The sequence below is a fragment of the Eptesicus fuscus genome, chromosome 15 (assembly GCF_027574615.1).
Source record: "Eptesicus fuscus isolate TK198812 chromosome 15, DD_ASM_mEF_20220401, whole genome shotgun sequence".
Lineage (NCBI taxonomy): Eukaryota > Metazoa > Chordata > Mammalia > Chiroptera > Vespertilionidae > Eptesicus > Eptesicus fuscus.
This window is the reverse complement of record NC_072487.1, coordinates 45710178-45737903: the sequence shown is the minus strand read 5'-3', so window position 1 is coordinate 45737903 and position 27726 is coordinate 45710178. Positions and strand designations below refer to the sequence as shown.

The 27726-nt window shown below is 43.4% G+C and overlaps 1 protein-coding gene and 1 pseudogene across 2 annotated transcripts in view; one reads left to right on the top strand and one right to left on the bottom strand.

The window, feature by feature from the left end:
• The window catches only part of FRMD3 (FERM domain containing 3), a 253370-nt gene that overhangs the window by 92632 nt on the left and 133012 nt on the right, over positions 1-27726 (top strand). The gene's annotated exons all lie outside the window — the stretch shown is intronic.
• LOC114231743 (U6 spliceosomal RNA) lies at positions 1331-1426 on the bottom strand (annotated as a pseudogene).

Sequence of the window (27726 nt, the reverse complement as noted above, 5' to 3'; positions counted from 1 at the left end):
ATCTGTAAATAACAATCACGAGTTTCTCCAAATAGCTGGTAAGTGTTCACTTCAGCAATTTAAAAAATGGAATTTATAGGTTTTGTCCCTTTGGGGCAATACTCTTTGAGCGTAGCCAACCCATACTTTGTGGCTTGCTTTGAAAAATACATTTTATTTTTTTGGAAAACTCAGTAAGGTGTTTCCTTGAGTCAGATCTTTTCTTGGTATGCTTAATAGTAAGTTAGCAGAAATTTTTAGCTGCGTATTGGCACTTCCAGACTCCCTGGGAGTCTGCTTATAGCACTAGAACAGCCAGCGTGTGGGAGGTGAGGCAGAGTGGAGGCTGATTCTGCAAAACGAAGTGTGTTTCCCACCTGGGCCCTTCCATGCCCTCATTCCCCCTGGTCCCTGGCTTCCTTTGATTCTGCACTCCATTTTGTGCTTTTGAGGACACCCCCTGCTTTATGCATTTAGCCTTGCTCTGTCACTTTCAATGATATACACATTTTGAAACAAATAATACGTCTGGTACAAACTAAATGCCTGGAGCAAAAAAGAAAAAGGATACTGGACTTTAAATATGCAAGTGTGTCCTGTCTTTCTGTTTCTTGGATGTTGTTCTGCTTCCATGGAAGACCAGATCTGTGCACCTTGGTTCAATGCGGAGTCTTAACCTGGTCAGAGGATGTGGGGTCAGAGCTGTCTGGTGCTCTCTGTAGGAGGAGCTGCTGTGACCTTGGTCAGTGGTGATGGATCAGTGGCAATTGTGTGAGCCAAATGGAACCTTCCCAGGCTTCCTGGTATTTTGGAAATAACTTTCGAGCTCAGTCATCAGTGAGAAAGAAAAGAGCAGGCATTTGTTTCCAGGACAAGAAGGTGGGTGGACCAAATGGTAAATAAAGTCTCAATGTTACAATTTTCAGTAAGTTAAAATGATGGCTCTTCTTATGGTGATCATGTGTCAAAATTTACTTAGCTAATGAATGAGGGAATTGGCAGGATGGCAAAGCTAATTCAAAGGAGCATATGGATCCTTGAGTATAAATAGTCAATGAAACAAAGCATGGCCCGAGTAAGGTTTGCTGAGACACGGTTGAGATATATGATGTTATATAATGTTATAAAGGAAAAACCATTACCTTTGGCTTATGGGACAAAACAATGGGCCAGAAATAATTTGCAGCTTATCAATCTTTTACAAGTTAGCATCTGACTTTATAGTCTGGACCCTAAAGAGTAGTAAATATTGCCAGTTTATTTCCCATAAAGCATCAGGTGCCCATTTGTGTCTTTGCCAGATAATGCTCTATGTGACTGTGATTGGGCACTTAGTCATATATATGTGTTCCTTTATATGGAACACTTCACGAATTTGCATGCCATCCTTGCACAGGGGCCATGCTAATCTTCTCTGTATTGTTCCAGTTTTAGTATATGTGCTTACCTAGTCATATTTTTGACTTATTCCCAAATTTAAGATAATTTTTCTTGATAGCACATAATGGAACTGTTGCAGAAGAGGGGCCACTGGTGAACATGTGAACAGTGTTCTGAAATCTTGTTGGATATCTACTCTAGCTGGTTAGCTATTTCAGGGCCTCAGCGCTGTTGGTTTTCTTTCTCCTTCTTTCTTTGCAGTGTGGAATTTTGTGACTATTTTCAGGGATGATGGCTGCTAGGAAAACCATCTGGATTGACATTCTTTTCCTGTCTAACTCTCTTGGAAAACTCCAGTCATAGAGTAAAAATGTATATCTTTAAATGGCATACTTATTTTTGGGAGGGCATAATTTAAAAACAAAACTGTATTTTTGTCTAGTTCCAGAATAGAGGTTTAAACGAATCTTGTGAAGTAACTGGTCTCAATACAGAAAATGACTATTATATCTTTAAGTTTATAAGCAACAACAATTTTTGTTTTTGAATGAACAACCTTATTGCCTTTTGAAGCAAGGCTTGCCTTGCTACTGGGTTGATCTCTTATTCGTGCACAGGCATATGACACACATCCACACATATAATAGACCCTACTAATGAAGACTTCATGAAAGAAAAAATGTGTCATTAATTTAGACACACTGGGGTCTTAGTTAAAAAAAATACTGTGAAGTCCTGTGAGTCCTTTGTAATGCCTGCTGTACACACTGTTTTATGTGACAATTACTTATTTAATTATATTTCAGGAGCTATGATTTGGCTGCCAGTGTGATTGAACTACAAGCGATTTTAATAGATTACAATGATCAGTTTTTTTCCTTAAAACTATCTGATTAAATCATACCAAGGAGTAAATGACTAAAAGACAGCCTTCTTGAGGGTGTTTGTGGATCAGGGAAGAATTTTCTTATCAAGGATGACTCACTGGTGAGACAATGTTCAGCAGGAACTTTTTTATCTTAAACCCTGAACACTCCCCACTGGCTTCCTGGATTGCGGTGGTTTTAGACCCCAGTTTTGAGACGCACCAACTTTCTCCTACGTAGGACACTTGATTTCATGAGAAGTTCCCTTTTCTAGACTAAGCTGGACAGAGGATTTTCTGAGTGGGCCTGGATGTTTGAGTTCAAAAGGCCCCTGGGCACTGCATGGGGACAAAGAGGAAATGAAATGGAAGTCTGTGTGTGATGTTCACACCACGACCTGAATGTCAAGCATGCTTCTATATAGTATGCATATTCCAGTATTTCCTGTCACCCTGTGGGTATGTGTGTGCATATGCACTTATGTGTCTGGGTCTGTAGGTACATATATGTGTATATGTATATACACATATATACCTGTGTATGTGGTAATGTGGTCATTTTATAAATTCATATACACTGAGATTAAAAGTCATTATTGGAGTGATGGGCAACTGCAGAACTGGAGAAGCACTGGACAAGGAGCACTAAATAAGGGATTCAGATATTAGCATCTGATATTAATTATTGTTTTCTTGTGCAAGGAGAAGTCATAATGGGCTATTCATGGTGCAACAGTTTTCCCCCCTTGCTCGACACTAGAAACCGTAAGAATCCCTAAACTTTTAGCCTAAGACATTGGGAGAGAATTGTTAATAACATGACCTGTGTCTGCTTTGGTATGAGATAGTTTGCTTTAAAAAGCTTGTTAATATGACTTAATGATCCAGAAACACCACTGGTCTGCTGCCGGTTCAGCAGGAAGGGATGGCTGAGTGGAAGTTTACTGGGCTCATGCCATGTGCCAAATGGTCAATGGGAACCATCTCATTTAATGATGGACATTTGTCCCAATTCACAGTTGAGGAAACTCAGGTTCAGAGAGCCAAGTGGCTTGTCCCAGGTGACACAGCCAGGAAAGGCCAAGGCCAGGATGTGAACTGAAGTCCCTTTCTGTTTAATACCACGGCCTGGGACAACAGGCCAAATTCTGTTTTTCTGACCCGTGGAGACCTACGGTGCACTATCCTAAAAATAACCTTGAACTCCACTTAAGACTAAGATGGCCAAGAGTCCAGTACTCAAGCCACAGAACAACCTAGCTAGGAGTAGCATTCATCATTTAGTTTGGGGAGAAGTTATTCGTTAAAACAAATTGCTCAGCCTGCGGCCTTGAGGAAAGAAGTGTCGGAAGAAGTGTTCAGCCTCCCTTCAGCCTACGGCCCTCAAACAGTGCTGCGAGAAAGAGGAGGTGGGAAAGGGCGAGTTTGCCACGCTGAGCAAGATGGTGACTTTTGATGCATCCCCTTGGGAGAGTGTTGCTTGGAAGAAAGACAGGAGAGGGACAAGGCCTGGTTCTGGAAGAGGTCCTAATCCTCTTTGCCATTGTTTTATTGTCCCTCCTAACGTTTTGCTTCTACCATTATTGCTGAACATGCAGAGCTTTATGATGCAGTTAAAGGTCACTTCCACCCATGTCCTTTGTTAATACAATGCACGAAGCAAGCTCCAATTGGCTTTGTTACTGTCCCTAGATTTTTTTTTTTTCATGAAGAAACATTTTAAGAATAAAATGATTCGAGTGCTTCTATATTGCACTTGAACTTTTATATTGTACCGGCAAACAGATATTTCTGCAGATTTGGGGTGAGTGACCTATGACCTTTGTTTCAAAAGTTTAACCTGCGGGGCTGGACAGCCTTGCAGGCACCCGAGGGCTGAGGCTGTGGTGGCATTTTCTGTGGTGTGGGGTGAACTGCGATTCACACATTAAGCCTTGGAATGTGAGTGGGCAGATGGGGAACATGGCCAGCCAGGCTGTGGGGAGGCAGCCACACAAAGGGCACAGTCACATTCCTCGGGGCCACCGGGCGAGCATGTTGGCTGCTTGCCATCTGGCAGTGCTCTCTGGTATTCTCCTGGGAGTGGATGCCTGGATGCCCGGGAGCACAGTGGTCCAGGGAGACACCGCTCCGGGCAAGGCCAGAGCTGTAGGCGCAGTTTATGGAGGAGGCTGCAGGGCTTCTGAAAAGATCCTCCTCCTGGAAAGAGGGGAGGCATCCAGAGCGTGGGAGCAGGGGAAGACCCTTGAATTGCAGTGTTTGGATTCTGGTCCTGCCAGATGTGTGGCAGGGTCCCCTCCAGCCACCAGATTTGGGAGGGAGTTAGGGGAAGGAGATTGGGTGAAGGGTTCAGGTAATTGATGGGATGTTCGGTGCCTAGTGAGGATTGTTTGTGCTTGGAGTGGCCCCACGTTCCTTCTGAAGAGTCCCGGGATTTCTCTGAATAAGGCAGAGCTTCACATTTAAGTGTCCTCTCTTCACAGGATGCTGTGCTAGCAGCTGGCAAGCACGCTGTTTACCACGCAGTGATATTTTGATAAGAGCTCATTCCTGAAAGGCAAATGGAAACTTCCGATTAGAACTCAGCCCAGGTCATGGGGTGAGATTTCAGAAAAATAACACTGAATGCAGACAAAAAACTGGGAAAGCCAAAATTCTAAGGGAGCTGCAAGATTGCAGAAATGAAAAGAGGTGACAAATACCATATGATTTCACTTACATGTGGAATCTAAGAAACAAAGTAAACGAACAAACAAAACAGAAACAAACTCAAAGATACAGAGAACGAACTGATGGTTGTCAGGTGGGAGGGGTTAGGGGCTGAGTGGAAAAGGGAGGGGATTACAAATCGCCAGTTATAAAAAGTCCTGGTGTTGTAAAGGATAGGGAATAAAGTCAATTACATTGTAATAACTATGTATGGTGTCAGATGGGAACTAGACTTACCGGGGCGACCACTTCGTAAGTTATATAAATGTCTAATCACTTATATGCCTGACATTAAATAACATTGTATGCCAACTGTAATTAAAAAATAAGCAAAAACTAAATTAAAAGGGGACTAAAAAGAGAAGGCCAAGGCAAGTGGCACTTTTGACACCTTTATAGGTTCCTGGGAACTGAAATGGCAGAGAAGTGAAATGTTTAATCTCAGTGTTAAAAAAAGAAAAAGAAACACAACTGAACAACAAAGTTGTTTAATATGATAACAGACAAAGTAAAAAGCTAGAATAGAAAAAAAATCTGAACAGAATGAGGAAGAGAAGCACTGAAAGCCAATTAAGATAAATTCAAACTTGGGACTTTGTTTGTTCTAGAGTTTTTAAGGACACCAAGATGAACTTGAGGACAGAACAAGTCATCCTAACTGATATTCCTGGAAATGTACTAGAATACATTATTCCCAAGGGGATAATAAACATTGGAAGTACATGTGGTGCTAGTTTCATTTTGCACAACAAGAACACTGTCACACCAATGCCATCTTCATTTACGGCTGGAAGTCTTGCCGTGGGAGGGAAGTAGGACACCGACAGTGGGTGCTGTTCTGAAACATCCATGCTATCAGACCGTCACACACGCTAGAAATGCATGGTCTGAAACACAGCTGCTCCTTAACTGGGTTCACCAAGGACCAGTGGATCCCACCCACGGGAAGTGTAACTCAGTGTGGACTTACAGGACATACTGTGCGTGTCAAAGGGCTCCTATGTCATTCCGTATAAATCAGTAAAACCTCATTGTTTAAAGGAGGAATCAAAGCATAACATTCCTAGTGGGGTCAAATAAGTGATCTGGATGGACTAATGAGAGCAGAGTGGGGCAGCCATGTGCCATACTCCAGCTCACTGCCATGGGCATGCTGAGCTGGTGTTACCTGCTCAGGAGAGTATTCAAGAGAGGCCAGCTTTTCAGGTTTTAGGGGAAATCTTCTGATTTTTCAATGTTGGCTTTTAGGACATCAAAAGATCCGGTTGTTGGGCCACCTGTGTGCTAACTCTGGCTTAAACTTTAAAGGAGATAACAGGCCAATGTTTGGTAGCTCCTTGATGTGAAATGAAGGAGTTTCTTCTTAAAGTCAAACAAGTTTGTGAAACTAAAAACAGTTTTTCTTTGATCTTGGTCATAATTGTGTAATGTTAACACCTTGAGGAATAGATACCTAGAGAGGCTTGTGGTGTGTCAGATTACTAATTACTCTTCTCTACTCTGAACATTAGTCAGATCTTTGTGATCTGTGTGTGCCTAGATACATTTCATGTACATTTATGTATACATATACAGATATACATGGACAAAAGTTCCTCAGTGTGGCTTTTGGTACTGATTACTCACTTTCCCACCACATTGAGATGATCCTTGGGTTTTATTTGGCAGGTATGACGGGCTGCAGGAGGACGGGGCAGTGGCGAAAGAGGGCTATACTTTCGCAAGTTCTCTCTGCACTAACTTGTAAGATAAAGAGGAGCAGAGAAATTGGGTAGGCTGGAGTCAGTTGAACTTAACTCAGTTATAGCTGTTGAGGCCAAGGGTAGGGCTATGATAAGGAAGGGCTGGATAAAAGCATCATGGGTTGTATAGAATAAGACAGGATTTAGTAGTGATTAGTGATGGGAAACAAAGGAGTTCATGGCAATTGCAAAGCTTCAAAGCTAAGAAACTGGCACATGGTGGTGAGGAGAAGCGGTTGGGGAGTAGCAGGGTTCAGTGGATCAGGGACGATGAATTTGGTGATTAGTGATGGGAAACAAAGAAGTTCATGGCAATTGCAAAGCTTCAAAGCTAAGAAACTGGCAAATGGTGGTGAGGAAAAGTGGTTGGCCAGTAGCAGGGTTCAGTGGATCAGGGACGATGAGTTTGGCTTGGGACCTGTTGATTTACAGGTGAGGCGTCCAGTCTGGATATAGAGCTTCAGAGTCATTTGCTTCTTTGTATAGAAGCCACAGTGGGATCTAAGAGACTGGTGAGATCCGCGAGCAAAGACAAACAGAGATCAGAGGCAAAGACCCAGACCCAGGAGGAATAATAGGGAGCTAGAAATGGAATCCAAGAGAGATAACAAGTTCCAGAAGTGCAGGACGAATGAACTCCCACTTCGTACGTGTGATTAGTCACATGTTCTCTCTGAAGCTTCCCGAGGGCCCTGGAAGAGACCTGATTGCCCCAGTGCAATAGGTAAGGAAACAGGGTCAAGCCATTAGAGCAGGGGTGAGGAACCTTTTTTTCTGCCAAGGGCCATTTGGATATTTATAACATCATTTGCTTAATATAAATCACATAATATAAATTTATGTTGCTATGAAAAAAGCTCCTAGGTTTATTGAATTTTGAATCCCGCCTGCGGTAGTCTTGGCAGGGCCAGACCAAATGATTTCGAGGGCCTTACACGGCCTGCAGTTCCCCACCCCTGCATTAGATGCTAGCAAGAAAGCTGAACTGAGGGGATGGCTTGGGCTCTTTCAAGAATGTGAATGGTGAGAGAGCTTGGTGGGTGAGGACGTATCAGAAGGAAAGAAAAGGCCATTTCTGAGGATGACTTGGGAGCATGCTTGTTACCTGAGGGGAAGGATCTAAGGGAAAGGGAGGTACAGAAGATGATAGCTGAGGATGGAATAAATAATTGAAGGGGCTGAGTTGAAAAGCAGGGGGCATGAGATGGGCTCGAGGGGAATTTCAGAGTGACAGGAATCAGAAAGGACACTCTCTGTGGACAGAGTAGCTCAGCCCCAAGCAGTGGTGGGAGCTGATGGCCAATCATGCATTACTATGAAGAGACCTATTTGCTGTTTATTTTCTTTTTATCTGAAAAATTTCTATGGGTCATTCATGTGAATTCTCAAGAACCACAAATTAATCCAGCCTAGATTAAGTGGAGATTATTTTAATTAGCTTTCATATTCCCCCCTCCCCCCCAGGAAAGCATACTCTTATTAGTTGCTGCCACATGAGTGATTTTGTTTTGTTTTTTTGGCTTTAGCTTCAGTGAAGAATAGGGCTACATATCAAGACAACATTGAAAGTATTAATTTATTATTGTGTTTACATCATTATTTAGATAATGGGGTTAACACACAGTGTTGTGATTGAGAGTTTTCTGGGGAAAGCTCCCTGTTATATGGTAAGAAAGAACTTGAACTTTGGAATTAATGGGTACAAATCTGAGCTGTAGCATTTCCCAGTGGTGTGATCTTAAGGCTAAATACATTGCTTTATGTTCTCCAACTGTAAGGTAATGATTATAACTTATAGTGCTTTTATTAGAATTAGAAATATGTGAAAAACACCTAGCACTTGCCTTAATAAATGGTAGAAATAATAATACATCACTAAATGAACTGAGGACTAAATGTTTTTACTCATAAAAGATATCAAACAAACACAAGAGTATAATATATGTATAAATATGTGTATGCTTTTTGTGGGTGTGAACTTATTTTCCCATTCTTTTGTTGATGGATATTTGAATGATTTTCAGTTTTATTTAGTTACAAAGCATGCTAGTTATAAGCATTTTTGTATGTATCTCCTGGTGCACATAAGCTCTCATGATGTCCATGCTCACCTCTGCTAGGTAATGCCAAGTCGTTTTCTAAGGTGGCTTTGTTCATTACACTCTGAACAGAGTATGAGAGCTTCCGGCTCCTCAGAACCCCACCGACCCATGGAAATGTCAAACTTTAAAATGTTTGCCAGTCTCATGGGTATGAATTGGTATCTTGCTTTTTAATTAGTATTTCCCTGATTATTGATCAGTTGAGCATCTTTCACGTTTGCTGGCCTTATGAATTTCCTCTTCTGTGAAATGCCTATTGCTCATTTTTCTTCCTAGACTCATCTTTTTAGAAAACATGAAGGCACCGAGCCAGGCACCTATCTATTTATTTATCTACCGGTCTACCTATCTACCTACTACCTACCTATATTTATCTAAGTTCAATCCATATTATCGCTAATCAATGCTTTTATCTGGCAGAAAAATCAAGCTTATTGCTTTCACCAAGTTGGTGTCTATATGTGATGAGTATTGAATGAATCAAATGGGGAGAAAAACAAGCTTGCCATTAAAGAGGCACAGTTAGCACATCAACTGTGATACCTTTCTAAACTAGTACCAAGCAAGCCTACTTTTCATGTTCTCCCCCTAAGGATTGTGTGACCTGGACAACCCCTCTAAATGGCTCCTTGGGGAAGTCAGCACCTCCCGACCTCCTGGGGTCTGTGCCAACCCTGCAGTGATAGAGGCCAGGCCCTCTCCATTCCCTGCCTGGGAGGCCCCACGTTTCCTGTGTGTGGAACAACCTTGGCTGCTCCCAAGTCTGTGTTCCTCAGGCCACTCACATGGGATTCAGATTCCATTGGGTGTAACTTGGCCTTGGAATCTGATTTTTGAACAAATGCCCCAGTAATTCCCATTTCTAGGTGACTTGAGGAAATCGTGCTCAAGCTTCATTCCTGGAACTGAGATCCAAGGGGGGAAGGTCCTTTGAGTGCTTTTCCTTCCACTTCTTTAAAAAAATATTTTTTATTGATTTTAGAGAAGAAGGGAGAGGGGGAAAGCAATAGAAATACCAATGATGAGAGAAAAATTGTTGATCCCGTAACCCTGGCATGTGCCCTGACCGGGAATTGAACCATGACCTCCTGGTTCACAGGTCTACGCTCAACCACTGAGCCACGGCGGCTGGGCTTTCCTTTCACTTCTTTGGCACAAATCTAGATGGGAAGCAATATATTGGTGGAAAACAAATGGCTCTAGAGAAAAGTTTTCTAGGTTCCACCGAACCAGCTAAGCATCCCCCACCCCCCACCTTCCAGGTTCTCCAGCTGTGCCCATGATTCTGGGCTCCCTCTAGCTGCAGCTGGTCCCAGGCCACCTGACCTCCTTGGTATGCCTACTGCCAGGTACAATGACATGTGCCATGATCTCGCCCCTGGTCCTTAAACCTGCCCCTTCCCTTCTGCTGTCAGGGCAGGACCTTAAATGTCCCCTGCAGGAGACCTTTCAAGGGCTCCCCAGGACTCTTAGGAAAGACCTGGCTGGGTCCTGGAGTCACAGGCTCTGACTGGTCTGTCCCTCCTCCAAAGCACTTTCTTTGCCTGTTGTGTATTCTGTGTCTCGGGCATGTTGGTCTCTGCAACTGGGGACGTGGGACCCTCTCTTTCACAGCAGTCTCTTTGCTTTTGCTCTTTCCTGTGTCTTAGATCTCCCCTCCCACTATCTCCATTTGGCTAACTCATTCTTATTCCTTAACCGGGGATTTGTTAAAATGCAGATTCTGATTTAGTTGGTCTGAGGTGGGGCCCGAGATTCTGAATTCCCAGGCAGCTCCCAGGTGCTGCAGGATGTCACCAAGTCTGGGAATCACACCTACCAGACTTGAAGACTCACCTGCTCCTTTCTGAGTTGTAAATGCCCCTTCTTTGTGTTCTTAGCACCTGGGCCAACCTCTGCCATGCTTCTCACCTGGCATTATAATAACCGCCTTGTCTACCTATATGTTTCTTGAGGGCAGCAACTGTGCCTTGTTTGTCTTTATTTACATGTGCACTGCTCGGCATCGAGGAGATGCTCAACAAATATTTGTTGAACAAACAGATGATTCCCAACAATCCAGACAGATATTTGTTGGGTTGCGTTTGCTGTGTGTGTTCTGTTTCCCTGTGGAGGCTGATGACTCGTTCCTTTTCCAGATGGTGCCCTGTGGCCTGAAGGTTGGCTCCACTTTCTACAATGCAACAGTCCTTGCCAGGGGAGGAGCAGAGGAGTGCGTGGTTAGCTTTGGCACTAGAAGATTTCAACTTGTTTGGGCCTCAGGTCAAGATTAGTGGGTTTCAAATGAGCCCTGGTTCCTGTATTTTCTTTGGATGGTGGCTCGTGTTTGTGAGCACAGGTGCACACATCCCTTATGGAATGAGTCTCTGAGATTTAATAGCCTCTTACTGTCCTCCCCACACAGGTGCTGCAAGGGGCTTGCTGAAATGCAAATTTGGGTTATGCCACACTCTTGGTGGCTCCCTCTCCTTTCAGGGAAAAGTCCCAATCTCCCATCATGTCTCAGGAACAGGGTGCCCAGGGAGTCTGTGCTTACTCTTGTTGTCCTGAGCATCCCCTTTTACTCCCAAAGGTGTCTCAGGACGATGAGTGATATGACCGCCCTGCCCCTATGGCCTCTCCCCACAGCTTCCTGCTTTACCTTTTCGGCCAGGTGGGTTGGGTGTGAGGACATCTCACATCGCTTATGGGGCTCAGGCTCCCAGCTCTGGCTAATTCTCATAAAGGGGACCTTGTTAACAGCTTACTTACCCTTGCCTTTGCTCTGGACAGTTATTGTGTAAACTAGATTGTATGTCTATTTTAACCTGTAATTATTGTATGTTCTGTAAAAACCAGCAAGATCAAGTCAGGAACACAATGGCTCATGTTTTCCCTCAGCAGGGATCCTTCAGCAGGGATCTCTTAATGACTGCATTAACTCTTAGACTGATGGGTGAGGCATCCTACTTGTGGGTGAGTAAATAGTAGCTCCATGGGAGAAGGGGTTGCCAGTCTGTAATTGTTACTTTGCTTGAAGTGTGTAATCGCCCTCCTCTCATTTATTTATAAATGTGTTTTCAGTGCTGTTGGAGCAGCCACCCAGGACAATGTAGAGTATTAATTGCAAAACAAGAGAGACCTGGGTGAACCCCAGGCTGTTTCTTAATATCTCTGAGAGTTGGCATTCACCCCTATAAAAATAGAAATAATAAGACCTACTTTGTGTGGATAGTATGTGGATTCATTGAGATAGTGTGGAAATGTTGAGTTATGTAGACTGAACCACTGAGTTATTTCTAGATGGAAACTGGTAGTGCTACAAATGTTATTTGATATTGACTTGTGGCATGATGTTTTTCTGTTGTGACGCAGTGCTCTGTTTTTGAGCTGGGAGAGCTTCTTTCTTTCCCTTCATTATTCGAAGCATATTTTCTTTCTTTTTAAAAAAATATATATTTTATTGATTTTTTTACAGAGAGGAAGAGAGAGGGATAGAGAGTTAGAAACATCGATGAGAGAGAAACATCGATCAGCTGCCTCTTGCACACCCCCTACTGGGGATGTACCCTGCAACCAAGGTACATGCTCTTGACCGGAATCGAACCTGGGACCCTTGAGTCCGCAGGCCATCACTCTATCCACTGAGCCAAACTGGTTTTGGCTCTAAGCATATTTTCTAATGCAGCCACATTGAATCCCTGCTCATGCCCAGCTGTTTCTCTTTGGGTTACACTGTGTCCGGGTGTAAATGGACTTCTCTTACATTCTGAAAAACACAGCTGCTCCACTACCATCAGGCCAAGCTCTCTGTTAAGGAAATCTCCCTTGCAGATAGAAGATACGTGGCAAAGATAGAGATTCAATGCTCTGACCATTTTTGCTGTGAATCATGGAATGTGTTAAAACCAGAAAGTGCAAAGGTGGAGAGGTAGGCAAGGTGATAGGATTTAATAAGTTCTGTGTTATCTAATGTGCCTTGTTTGGTAGAATTGTAACTTGAACCTAAAAGGTGGGTGCTCTCCGTGTTAGAACAGGAGAGACATTTCAGCCCGAGGGCAGCCTGTAACAGGGTCTCTGAATCTTCTCCAGCCTCTCATTGTGGTCCATGGACCAGGACTGTGAACATCAGTGGGAGCTTGTTAGAAATGCAGTCACAGCCCTCCCGCGCGCCGCGCCCCTCCCCTCGCCCCCCCTCCCCCCCGCCACCTCCCCTTTCCCCAGACACGTGGTTGGCAAACTGAGGCTCAGGAGCCACATGCGGCTCTTTGGCCCCTTGAGTGTGGCTTTTCCACAAAATACCACGGCCTGGGCGAGTCTATTTTGAAGAAGTGGCGTTAGAAGAAGTTTAAGTTTAAAAAATTTGGCTCTCAAAAGAAACTTCAATCGTTGTACTGTTGATATTTGGCTCTGTTGACTAATGAGTTTTGCCGACCACTGCCCCAGACATACTCAATCAGGAGCTACATTTAGCAAGCCCTTCAAGTGATTCAAATGCACATTCAAGTTAAAGAAGTATTGCTCTCAGTCAGCAATATCCCTTGTGTTACTGTGATGACTTAAGCATGTTCTGTAGCTTTAAGACTTCTCTTGTTTTTCTATCTCTCCATGCTAATCATTGTTCCAAACTTAAATTCTTTTTATCAAATTTGGCACCACAAAACACTTCCCAGCTGTTCACGGGTGATACACGACTTAGCGATGATGCAAACATCTGTTCTGGCTGGAGTAACCCTCATATTTCACCAAGTGGAGTTCTGCGACCATCTGTCTCCTCTTCCTTCCATGTGACCCCAGAGTTCTGTTAAGGTGAGGAAAGTCAGAGTCATTTGGTGAATGAAAATGAAGCTCAGTGTGGTAGCAAAGTACTGAAAAAGTGTTTTAATTGAATTTTAGAGAGAGAGGAAAGGGAGAGAGGAGAGAGAAACATTGATGAGAGAGAAAGACCTCTTGGTGCATGGTTTTGACGCTCAACCACTGAGCCACATCAGCTGGGCAGAACTTTTATTCTAAAATTGAAATATTTATTGACAAATGTACATTTGATTACACCCCAGAAATGTTTTGTCACAAAGTATAGGGGAGCTCATCATTTCCTTATATTGATTTTTGTCCTTAACTACTGCCTGATTGATTAGGATGCACCCACACTTGGCCCCTGTGAGTGGGGAGGGGCTGGAGGAGTGGAGGGTCTCCCACAGGGCTTCCCTGGATGTTGGTGGAGGAGCCAGCTTAGGAATTTGTGTCTCTTGACTTACAGGTCTGTAAATGGTCCAGCTGGACATAACATTTTGGGAATAGAGCCACTAAGACACTGTGCTTTTGGCAAAGATGGATCTGTTTTTAGACAGAAATAGGAGAAGGATAGTTCTATAATATTCTATTTTGGGCCAAAGATGAATCTTCACGTGGAGGGAACATGTGGTTTTTAGTCCATGGTCTATCTTAGGTTGTGTTGTGGCATAGTTCAATGCACTTTCCCTCATCTCCGAAAGAGAAATGCCTCCAAGAGGTGATATAAAAGAGGAACATGTTCTTTAAAATAATACTAATAAAATAAAGCAAATTCAGATGAGAGAGTTAAGTTGGCAAGTGTAAGTGCTTTTTAGAATAAGTAAAAACAATATGAACCATGATTCCCAGATCTTTTCTTTCCTGCTCGCCACCATACTCACACACACACACACACACACACACATCACACACACATTCACACACATCTCTCTCAAAACACACACACACACACACACACACACACACACACACACACACACACACCAGCACACACCAGCTCCTTAGAATCATGAAACCTGTGACAACTTCTCTTACATGTAACAAGACTGGAGACCCATCATGATGCCTTAAAAAAGTACTCCTAACAGATATTTTCTTTCAAGGCTTCTCCCTTCCCAATTAAGAAAAAAAAGTTAAAGGAAAATGAGTTTAGCTGTAGACTTTATTTAAAAGCAACACATATTTCCAAAGTCAAGTTATCTAGGAATAGAAAACTGCCAATTTGGAATAAAAATTAGCACTAGCTTCTGTGGCTGACTACCATCAGAAATTACATTGATCCCCCCAATATATTTAATGTGTCCTATAGAAAGTATCTATATTTTTAGATTTGGTTATTTTTAGTCCACAATGAATTCCCTTGACAGAGCAGTGCTGGGGAAAGGAATGATTTCCATGGCACTGTATCATTCTCACCTGGGAAGAGTTTCTTAATCACAATCCCTATGGTTGAGCCCCTTCCTCCCTCTTTGTGAGAGATCTGGGATAGTCACTGTAATGAATGTTTGCATTTGGTGACTTTTCTCCTGTCCCTGTTCCTGTCTCTCTTGTTTTGGTCCCCCCATCCCCCCCATCCCTATTGCTTGGCCCCACCCACTCTTTCTTCCCTGCCCTTCCTGGAGCCTGTGGTCTTGAACTTCCAGTATTATCCAGCATCACACTACCTCAGTGATTCTCAGAGTAACAGCCTCCACAACAACTGGTGTGGTAGGCAGAGTCCGCATCCTCATCCCTGGAACCTGTGAGTTTGTTAATTACATGGCGATGGGGAATTAAGGTAGCACGTGTCATTAGGTAGCTTAGCAGCTGACCTCCAGGTAGAAGAGTAGTCTGAATTATCCAGGTGGGTCCAATGTAATCACAAAGGTCTTTAAATATGGAGGAGGCCGCAGAACAGTCAGTGTGGGAGCCATGTGTCGGGAGGGACTCACCGGGCCGTTGCTGCCACTGTTCTTGAAGATGAAAGCTAGGGGCCACGGGCCAAGGAATGCAGGTGGCTTTTAGAAGCTGGAAGAAGCAAGAAAACGAATTCTCTCCTTAAGACTCCAGAAAGCAATGCAGACACCTTGATTTTAGCCCAGCGAGATCCGGTTGGACTTAAAGTTTTGAATTTCAGGACTGCAAGGTAATAAACTGGTGTTGTTTTAAGCCACTAAGTTTGTGGTGATTTCTTTCAGCAGCAGTAGGAAGCTAACATTCCTGGGAACGTCTTAGGAATAAAAATTCTGGGACCCACCTCCCCTCCCCACGGAGGACCTACTGTATCAGAAACTCTGGCAGTGGGTCCCAGGAAGCAGTGTTCTAACAAGCCCTCTGGGGGATTTGGATGCACTCAAAGTTTGAGAATCTCTGTCTTAGGACATCAGGTTTCCCTAAGGGATCCATTGCTGGAGGATACGTGAATGGAGGAGCCAGCTGGCTGGTGCCTGGAGCTCTTTCCAGGAGAAAAGAGGCTCCCTCAAGACCTTGGAGAAAGGCTGTCCTTTGTATATCCCATAACGTATACCACAGGGGCTTTGAATAACTTAGCATTATTATGTACAATGATGAAAAATGTAGATTTTTAAATTGAGATATAATTGACATAACATTATATGAGTTTCAGGTCTACAGCATAACGATTTGGTATTTGTGTATGTTTGGAAATGAAAACTCACAGCATCTGCCTCCAAGCTCCCCCTCCTCCCACCCCATTCTCTTCTCCTGTCCACACCTGATCTCGCTACCTGTGCTCGTGTAACACCCTTGTCTTGGTCTCTTTAACATTTGGCTCTCCACTCTGTTGGCTCTTACCCCTCAGCCTTGTGACTATATCCCTGTGTTATTTTAAATATTCTTCTCCTACCTTCTGACCTCTCCCTCTTCTCAAGCTATTAATGGTGTTACGCAGTCCTTTTCTTGTCAAGCTTGGTGAAAGCACAGTCTTTATTTAGTGTCTCCCATTCATTTCTGTTGTCTTTAGCCTACCTTCTGCCCACATCTCATTGTAATTGCTTTAGGAAGAAATGGTCAGATGTCCCTAATTGCCGAATCTAACGCAAGCTTACCAGCTTTAACTTACTTTACCTCTTTGCAATGTGGGTACTAGGATCCTTCTCGGAAAGTTTTTCACACCACTCTCCCTTGGTTTTTCTGACTCTCTTGTTGTTCCTCTTTGGCATATCCCTTCAGTGCTGGTGTTCCTCAGGGAAGCCTACAACACACTTTTCAAAACAAAACAAACAAAAAAACACAAAAAAAGCTTATGCTCTTTCTTTGCGACACTTCATTCCATGGCTTTGACTGGCAGACTCCCAGATCTGCATCTCCATTCTAAGTATCTTCTCTAAGATTCACACCTGTATGTCTGCTAGATCTCTCCACTGGGGTGGCCGCAGGCACTTCCAGCTAATGGGTTTAAAGTCAAAATCACTGTCTTTACTTTCTCTACACCTATTTTCATATCCACAAAATGAAAAGTAGGATTGGGATAGTAGTTTTCAAGCTCTGGGTTATGACCCATTCGTGAGTCTGAGAAATAATTTAGAGGGTTGTGATGAGCATTAAAACAAATCAAGTAAGTAAATAAGGCATTCACACACACACAAAGACGAGTTTACATTAGGATGTAATCTCCTTGAGAGCAGCAGGATTTAATAAAAATTTTGTTTGTTCACTGTTTTATCTCAAGCATCTGGAACAGTGCTTGGCACATGTGCTGACTCACAACATATTTGTGGAAAGAATGTGTACCCAGTTATGGTGTAAAATGTATATCCTATTGTGGGTTGTGTCAAAGTTTGAAAGCTGTTGGACCAGATGACTTCTAATGCCCATTTCAATTGAAACATTATAAGTATATGATTTTATTTTTTTTTTCTTTCCATGCTCAATTGTTTGATTTTTACCAGTGGCCAAGGTCTGTGGCAAGGCCTTTGGTGTTTTTGGTTGTGGGAAGGAAAAGGAGTGGTATTTGGTAAACGTGGTTGCGAAGATCCCAGGGGAAAGATGAAATAGTGTCCTCAGATGGCTGCGTGTGGACTGCCTGGCTGGCTGGCTGAGCACAGCATTGTTGTCCCTCGAGAGGGACAGCGTGGAGTTTGTGATGTAAAGCAAGATGGCAGGCTCTGCTCCTGCAGCTGGCCAGCCAGCTTTTCAGAAAGAGGTTTTAGGGATGTCCATTATGCTCTTTAACTTCTCACAGGGGGAATTCTTTATTACAAAGGTAGCTGAATTCGTGGGTGGCAGACTGAAGGCCAAGAGCCGCCAAGGAGAAGTCAAACAAAGGGTGTCCCATCCAGTGACTTGTTTATTAAGCATACATTTAACTTACTAGGTTCCAGGCACTGTGTGAGGCTCTGAGACTACAACTACAAGGTGAAGACAGACAACATCCCTGCTCACATGCACCCTTATTCTAGTGAAGGAGACGACAGACAGACATTGATACGTAGATTATTTCTGGTTCAGAGGAGCCTCCTACACAAAACCGTTCGGTTTTGCTTTGTCACACAATACAAAGAGGTTTAGAATCGGGAGTGACTTGAGTTATGTCCCAGATCACCTTGCAGACTGAGGTTTGTGAAATGGAAGGCTACATCAGCATGCTTCTTGATGGATGCTTTTAAAGCCTTTTAAAAAATCAATGTACCAGTAGACAACGTCTTGGATCCTGCACTAATGGGAACTATGGTTGAGAGCGTAGTTCGGGTGAGTGATGAAGAGATGAGAGTGGGCTCGTGGGGTTGGGATGGGGCAGCTGAGAAGTGCGTTGTTATGGAGGGGAGACCAGAGCAGAGGCTGGAAGGTCCCTTACAGGCTGTTCAAACTAAGAAGTACCTGCAGAAAAGGGGATTCACCTTATATCTCTGTGGGATAATAAACTTTCCCAAGTGCCCAGATGTGGCTCTGAAGTGAGTCTAAGGAGGAGCAGCCCCTCTGAGAAGCTGTACCCTTTACTGCTGAGGATGTTGAATGCACTTTGGACAGGAGACAGCTGCATGTCAATCGATAGAAAACAAATTATGCAGGACATCATCTTAGCTGGGTTTATAATAACAAACTGCTCCCCTTTCCGCTCTTCCTTCTTCTCCTTCACTAATTGCATATGAAAGCTAATATGGTGGCTCTAAAGAATCTTTTCCAGTCCAGGAGCATAGTTTTATTGGTTGTGGTATATGTTGACTATTTATGGCCTGCGTATTTTAAAAGGGACTCCAGGCAGCTTCCAAAAGGGTGCCAGACCTCCTCCATTAGCTCCTCAGAGCCAGTTTCTGCGTCTCTGCCCCAGAAAGCTGACCTGATGGGTGACATCGGTACAAGAGTTACCTTGTCATTGGCTCTCAACTAGGTTTGATCAATAGTGCCTCCACATAGGAGGTCACATGAATGAGCCAGTAAGGTCTGGTATTTTATCTCTGGCTCCTTCCCTGTGAGGTGGCCTTGGGCTAGTTGGGTTCCTGAACCTGTAGTCACTGTTCTTCTGGAAGCTGCTAAGCTGTGTGACTCTCTCCAGTGAGCCCTGGTACCTGCTTTCTCCCTCATCCTTTACGCCTGGCTGTGGGTGTGGTGGTGACAGTTCTGCTGCTCCCTACCCAGTTCCTGCACTACCTCTGGTGGAGCCCCATCCACCCAACTCACACCCTTGCAAACAACCCCCTTGAAAAGGAAACCTTCTTGAAATATTCTAAATTGAGTGTGCCATTTGCTTCCTGTTGGGACTTTGGCAGATGTGAATATCAAAACATAAAGAGAAACATCATCAAACAAATTGAAAGGTGTAGAGACACGGAAGTAGGGGTTGGGATGAGCATGGCATTTGTGTACCTTTGCATGTGGATTGGCCAAATGGACATTACATCTTATTTCATGAACTACCTGTTATGTCTGTTGCTATTTAAAATCAGGTTGTTGGTCTTTTGGTTTATTTGCATGAGTGTCTTAAAAATATATTCTGGACATAAATCTTATCAGGTGTAAGTATTTTTGTCCAGATACTATAAGCAGATATCTCTTCCCAGCCTGTGGCTTACTTCTCCAGAATCTTAATAATGTCCTTTGTCTAACAGACATTCTTAATTCAAATGAAGTTTGTTTTAGCACTTTTATTCTATTTAAGAAAATCTCTTCCTACTCCAAGATCATAATGATATTCTGGTATTTGCTCCCAGAGTTTATTGTTTTACTTTTCAGATTTTATGTCCATGATCCATCTTGGATTAATTTAAAAAAAAAAACAGCTTTACTGAGGTATATAATTCACATACGATTAAATTTACTCATTTTAAGATTACAGTTCAATGATTTTTAAAACAAACTTAAAGGGTTCTGTACCCATCCCCACAATCTAATTGTAGAGCATTTCCATCACCCAGAAAAGGAATCTCGTGCCTTTTTGCAGTCACGCCCTCTTCCCACGCCTGGCCCCAGGCAACCACTAATTGACTCTCTCTATAGATTCGCTTTTAGAATTTGTGTGTGTGTGTGCACACACATGATGTGCAGTTACTTCATTTGAGCACAAACCTTAACTCTAAGTTTTCTAAAAGACAGAGCAAGAGGGAATCCCCATGCTTTGCATGGCCCTCCTGGCTGGTTCCTGGTAGGACTACAATTCTATCATTTTTAGGAAGAATTATTTGTATCAAACCTTATCACAGGCATTGGGTAATATAATGGACAATGTCTTTATCTCTTGCAGAATGTAGTCAATCTTGAATAGTTCTCTCATTGCCTTCCTCTGAGAGTTAAGGAATTATCTGTCACCATTGAATGAGTGAAGACACTTCTGTGAGAAATTAGAGTAATAAGGTTTGTGCCCATGGATTTCTGATGTTCTTTTCAACTTTTAAAAAATCTCATGGCACATATAAATTACTAAAATTCTGCAGCACACCAAAAAATGTTTTTTGCCATTCTGACAAAAAGGAAAGATATAATTTTGATTCATTCACACCAGATGACTGTTGTGCTGGTTGTTGTCAGTATCTTTTTGAAAGCATTTTTAAAAAAATGGTTTTTTAATTGATTTTTTAGAGAGAGGAAGGAAGAGGGAGAGGAGAGAGAGAGAGAGAGAGAGAGAGAGAGAGAAGCATCAATGATGAGAGAGAATAATTGATTGGCTGTCTCTTGCACACCCCACACTGGGGATTGAACCCACAACCCAGGCCTGTGCTCTGACCGGGAATCGAACAGTGATCTCCTGGTTCATGGGTTGACGTTCAATCACTGAGCCATACTGGTCAGTCCATTGTCATTTTTAAAATTGGACAATCTAAGGTAAAAGAGGTTAGTGCCCCTGACTAAATAGTCAGGTATTGCATGTTTTAAAAATTCTGCGGTACACCGGTTGAAAATCCCTGCTCCAAATAAGTACACTGGGAGAACCCAGTGAAGCTAAAGATCAGGCAGGCAGTATGGTTTTTTTTTTTTTTTTTTTTTTTTAATGAATCTTTATTGTTCAGATTACAATTGTTTCTCCTTTTTCCCCACATATCTCCCCACCACCCAGTTCCTACCCCCCCCCTCCCCTTACCTCCCCCCCCCGCTGTCCTTATCCATAGGTGTATGATTTTTGTCCAGTCTCTTCCCATACTCCCCACACAGACACCCCTTTCCCCCTGAGAATTATCAATCCACTCCCATTCTATGCCTGATTCTATTAAGTTCACCAGTTTATTCTGTTCCTCAGATTTTTAATTCACTTGACTTTTAGATTCACTTGTTGATAGATATGTATTTGTTGTTCATAATTTTTATCTTTCTTCTTCTTTTTCCTCTTTTTAAAGAATACCTTTCAGCATTTCATATAATGCTGGTTTGGTGGTGATGAACTCCTTTAGCTTTTTCTTATCTGTGAAGCTCTTTATCTGCCCTTCAATTCTGAATGATAACTTTGCTGGGTAGAGTAGTCTTGGTTGTAGGTTCCTGCTATTCATCACTTTGAATATTTCTTGCCACTCCCGTCTGGCCTGCATGGTTTCTGTTGAGAAATTAGCTGATAATCGTATGGGAGCTCCCTTGTAGGTAACTAACTGTTTTTCTCTTGCTGCTTGTAAGATTCTCTCTTTGTCTTTTGCTCTTGGCATTTTAATTATGATGTGTCTTGGTGTGGTCCTCTTTGGATTCCTTTTGTTTGGGGTTCTGTGTGCTTCCTGGACTTGTAAGTCTATTTCTTTCATCAGGTGGGGGAAGTTTTCGTTCATTATTTCTTCAAATAGGTTTTCAGCATCTTGCTCTCTCTCTTCTTCTGGTACCCCCATAATTCTGATGTTGGTTCGCTTGAAGTTGTCCCAGAGGCTTCTTACACTATCTTCAACTTTCTGAATTCTCTTCTCGTCATGCTTCTCTGGAAGAGTGTCCTTGGCCTCTTTGTATTCCAAATCTTTGAGTTGATTCTTGCGATCCTCTAGTCTGCTTTTGGGTCTCTGTATAATATTTTTTATCTCAGTCAGTGTATGTTTAATTTCTAGTTGGTCCTCATTGAATTTATCGGCCTTTTCCATGAAATTCTTGAAAAACCTTATAACCGTGGTTTTGAACTCTATGTCCAGTTGCTTGTTCTCCTCCATTTCTTTGGTTTGTGATCTGTTTCCTTGCTTTCTCATATTCTCTGCTTCCCTAAGTTGGTAGGGTAGTTTTGTGTACTAGGTGTCCTATTGGTTCAACGGGTCAGCCTCCCAGTTACTTGAGGTGGACACTCTTGGTGTACCCTTGTGTACTGTGTGTCCCCCAGCAGGAGCTACAGCAAGGGCTAGTTTTCTCCTCCTTTGCTTGGGCGGTTTTGGAGCAGTCTGACTGGAGCTGCAGTTGGTTAAGCTGCTCCAGAACAGGCCATTTATATGCAAAAGCCGCTGTGTGGAGCTGGGGCGGGTTTGTAGAATGTGCGGGGCGGGGCCTCAGGGCTGGGTGGGGTCTCAGGGCGTCACTAGGCTGGGGCGTGGCCAACGGCGATGGCTGCCGTCAGCCGTCTCTGCCTTTCCACGTTTCCAAGTCCCTGCGCCCCGCGCTCCAGCGCAGTAAACAATGATTGCTGGGCGCACCACTGCAAAAAAGTCACTCTCACTTTCCGACCCAATGGCCGAGAGTCCAGCTTCTCCCCGTAGGTGCCTGGGTCCCCCGAGTGTCCCCAGAAACTGGATTTCAGAGTGATCGGGAGCTTGTCTCCCTGCGGGTTGAAGAAAAGCCGCGCACCCAGCCGCCCGCCGCCGGCCCGATTCGCGTGCCTCTGTACCTCAGCTTTTCAGTGATTGTGCTTCTTTCTCTTCTTAGTTGTAAATCTTCCACTCAGCCAGCTTTCCCGTGGTTCTGGGTGGTAGACGTTTTTGTCTTTTAGTTGTATTTTTGAAATTGTTGTGTGAGGCAGCAGATTAGTTGTTTAACTATGCCGCCATCTTGGTTCCTCTCCCCTCTCATCATTGATGTTTCTATCTCTCTCTCCCTCTCTTTCCTCTATGAAATCAATAAATATATATATTTTAAAAAATAAAAACATGGCCTGCACAAAGTTTTAAAATAGTTTTACATGTTTAGCTTCTTTTCTTCATTGTGGTTATTTTATAACTTGAGGCCCAATGCACGAAGTTTCATGCAAGAATAGGCCTTCCTTCCCCTGGCTGCCGGCACCGCCTTCGCTCTGGCCCGGAGCTGCCTTTCCGCCTTTTCGGCAGTATGGTTTTGTTAAATATCGTGAGTCTGAAGCAGGCTTTCAGCGAGGGCAGATCACAGATATTTTCAGAGTTGGATTCTTTTTTGGGTGAGTGCCTAAAGTACCAAAAAGCTTTATTACTTATTTTACTTTAATTTCCCCCAGCTTTATTAAAATATGGTTAATAAGTAAAAGTTGCATATACTTAAGGTATATAATGTGATGTTTTGATGCATATTTTGTAAATGATTACCACAATCAAGCTAATTAACCTATCTACCACTTCACATGGTATTATTTGTGTGTGTGTGTGTGTGTGGTGAGAACACATAAGATCTACTCTCTTCGAAAAGTTCCAATGTACAGTGTAGTATTAACTATAGTCACCACACTATACATTAGGCCTCCAAAACTTGTTCATAGTATTATTGAAAGTTTGTACCCTTTTACCTACACCTACCCATTTCCCCTAATCTCCGCCCTGGTAACCATCATTCTACTGTGTTTCTATGAGTTCAACTTTTAGCTGTATTGTTTATTGCAATAGGATCCATGTGCTGTGTCTAGCCACCAGACGTGCAGATGGCAGAGCTAACATGCTGTTGTGAATGTTTACTAGTAAGTGCCTGGCGTGTCCTTGTATTGCTGCCCCTCAGTGGCCAGCACACTTAATTTTTGTGCATGGATGCCAGCAACTGTAGGGCCAACGTTCTCCACTGAGATGACTTTCTGCTCTGGCAACTGGAAAAATAGATGGCTGGTTCTCTAGATTTCATAAAGGAAGAGAAAAATGACTTTGGGGGATCCATAACTTTAAGAGTTTTTACCACTTGGCCACCTCAAAAGATGGATTTATACTTTAGTATGCTCAATAGGATTAGTTAATTTCAAAATATAGCTGTACATAGCTGAATGAATTGACTTTTTGGGTGGAGTTACTTGTATCCCATTAAATATTGAAGGCTACTTGTTAATGGCAATGATTTTATTTGGAACATATTTTGACATTGAAATATGTTCAGGGCATCATTTAGGGAACATATTGAGCTGCTCACAAAGGTTACTCTCCAGTCAGTCATGGCGAAGACAATACACTGGTATGGAGAAAGTTGTCTTTCTGTTTGACTTAATAGTTCTAGGATATGTATCTAGAGGGTATATTAAACATGTTAAAAAAAAAACTGTTGTGCACTGCCAGTGGAGAGTATATCAATAAAACCACTTTAGAAAGTTCTCTGGCAGTATCTGTTAAAGGTAAACATACATATACTGTATATCTTTGTAATTCTGCTCCTAGGTATACACCCAATAGAAATAGTTATATATGTTCCCCAAAGATATGTACAAGTATGTTCATAGCAGCTTTGTTTTTAATAACCGGAAACTACCCAAATATCCATCCATAGTAGAATAGATTGATGAATTGTATATTTATATAATGGAATAGGTGACTTCATACAACAACATGTACGAATATCAAATTATGGTGAACTAAAGCAAAACAATACTGTAGAAATAGATTAACTTAAAGTTCAGAAATAGGCAAAAGTGATGATAGAAATGAGTAGGGGATACTTTTGTGGGGAGGTAATGGCTGAAGGATATGAAGGGGATTTTGAGGAGTGAGAAGTATTTTACTGCTTGATCGGGATGGTGGTTATATAGATTTGTTCACTTTGTAAAAATTCATAGAGTTATCCGTGTACTTGTGGTTTGTGTACTTTATTTTATACTAGAGGCCAGGTGCACGAGATTTGTGTGCGGAGATGGTCCCTAGGCCTGGCCTGCAATCAGGGCCATCTTCCCTGGCTGTCTGCAGCCGGCCCCACCCCCCGCTGCCACCCACCTCCGATTCCCCTTTTGCCATTGGGTGATGGGTACCTGACAGCCGGGGAAGGGACCGAAAGGTTGGCTGTTGCCGCCTGCTCGCCAGCCCCACCCCCACCGCGGGTTGCCCTCTCTGTGTGGGGCAACAGGCAGGGCAGGGGCCTTGGCCTGGTGCCACCTGCATCCCCCACCATCCACCCATGGTTCCCCATTCACCATCAGGCAATCGGAGCCTGCCAGTTGGGCGAAAGGGACCGAGAGGTGGTCAGTGCACCTCATGGTGACTGGTCCAGTGGTTGTTTTGGTCGTTCTGCCATTAGGGTCAATTTGCATATTATCCTTTTATTATATAGGATAGAGGCCTGGTGCATGGGTGGGGGCCGGCTGGCCTGCCCTGATGGGAACCCTGGATTGGGATGGGGGTCCCTACTTGGGGGCAGAGCTGGCCAGGGTGAGGGACTGCAGGCGGTTTGCAGGCTGGCCACGCCTCCTCATTGGGGTGGGGGTCCCCACTGGGGGGCAGGGCTGCCCTCGGCTAGGGGCCACAGTCGTTCTGATCTGGTTGTTCTGGTCGTTCTGCCGTTTTGGTCATTGGGCTTTTATTATATAGGATAAGTATGCCAATAGTATTTACTTAAAGAAAAAGCAGCTAGAACAGTGCTGCCTGATGTGTTGAGGATTATCTGATAGAAACTTCATTTCTGTATATATACCGATGCCGGATATGGTGCAAATTTTGAAGAATCATGAATAACCTGAAATAAAATGTGAATGGATAGCTTGGCTCATAGAAGATTTCTGTATATAGATTCAAAATTTGACATGGATAAATGAATGAGGTAAAAAATTGCATATTAATATTTACCACTCTTTGATGAGATGAAATAATGTGTAATAGTTTGAGTGAAATAGTTGTGTCTAAAACTGCTTACTTCTTATCTAAGATATTAAATTAAGAAATTCAGGTTTATGGTCCCCCCAGCCCCCCCCCCCACCTCTCCACTCACCTAGACAAAAAGGCAACCTGGTTTTATAAAAGGATATCTGACAGAGTAAAGGCCTGTACTTTTGAGGACCTCCTCCTCCCTCTCTCCCTCCCTCCTCTCCCTCCTCTCCCTCTCTCCCCCTCTCCCTCTCTTCCCCTTCTTAGAATTGGGAGTTGAATCATTTGGTGGGGATTGTGGCCTATCTTCTCCTTGGTCCTATAGGATCTGGCTACCTCACTTCTCTGACCTCATTTACTTCTGCCCCTTTTGCTCACTCTGCTCCAGCCTCATTCTAGCCGCCTCTGGGATACTGTAGGTGAAGCACCTAGCATGCATGTAGCAGGCCTCCATAAATAGAAACTTCCTTTCTCTCTAGCCATTTCCTCCCTGCATCAGTAGACACTGCTTTACACACTAAAATATTCCAGGAAGTCAGTTCCAGGTGAGGGTTAATACATTGTCAGAGGGTGAACAGGCTAGCATTAAAAAGTTGAACCTCTACTATATTAACTGAAATTATTACAGTTAGCCTCATCTTACCTACTCAAAAATGACTTTGTCAAAAGCCTGGGAGGGGAATGACCTGAAGCCTTAGACACAGATGGGAATTGACTGTTTAATTAGCCAGGTCTCTAATGGGCAGGTGATGTTACAGCCCTGGGGGAAGGTGAGAAGATAAGGATTTGTCTCTCTTGCCCCAAATGTTTCTGAGGCATTCCAGGGAGGAGCTGTGTCACTAAGAAACATGTTCTGAAACACTCAGAGGGTCAGCAAAGGCACCATTTGCCTCTGGGGCACAGGGATATGTAATTCCAGTTACTAAGCAACTCACCCTTCTGGGTTGGCCTGGCCTCATTATTCTGTCTTAGGTAGAAGGGAGCACATCTGTTGTTTTCAGAAAGAGAATTATGGTTTCTTGGTCCTTCCATTTGTGAAAGGAAAGAGCCTGGTGAAAAATCAGTAAGACACAGGGGCAGTTCTTTCCCCAGTGTAGTGAGAACAAGATTAAGAGGGTTCTCATATACTGAGAGAGAAGGCTGGAGGAAAGGCTGTCAGTAGAAAACTGAGGAGTGGGTATCTGTCCATGACTTTCACACTTAGTCCACTGAACACTCAAGGAAAACTGTGTGAGAGACTGGTTGGTTGAGTAACGGAGAGCTTACTAAAAAACAAGTGTTCTCTACATCTAATGTGTGTATTATTTTGGTGGAAAGAACAGAAGTGTTGGGCATAGAACTTGGTGGAAAGGTTGGCTGTTGCCGCCTGCTCGCCAGCCCCAACCCCACCACGGTAACTTGGTGGAAAGAGCAGAAGTGTTGGGCATAGAAGACAGTTCGAATCCTGGGTTCAGCTCCTATTTGTTGTTTGAGCCTCTGTTTCCCCATCTGTATAGGGGGATAATAACAGTGGCACCCACCAAAGTGACTGTGAAGATGAAATGAGCGAATACATGTAACGTTGGCTATTACTGAGAAACTCCGGTGGTTGCAATTGCATGCAAGAATGTGTTGTGCCGCCCTGATCGGTGTGGCTCAGTGAATAGAGCGTCGGCCTGTGGACTGAAGGGTCCCAGGTTCGATTCCGGTCAAGGGCATGTACCTTGGTTGCGGGCACATCCCCAGGAGGGAGTGTGCAGGAGGCAGCTGATCAATGTTTCTCTCTCATCGATGTTTCTAACTCTCTCTCTCTCTCTCCCTTCCTCTCTATAAAAAAAAAAAGAAAAAAAAAAGAAAAAAAA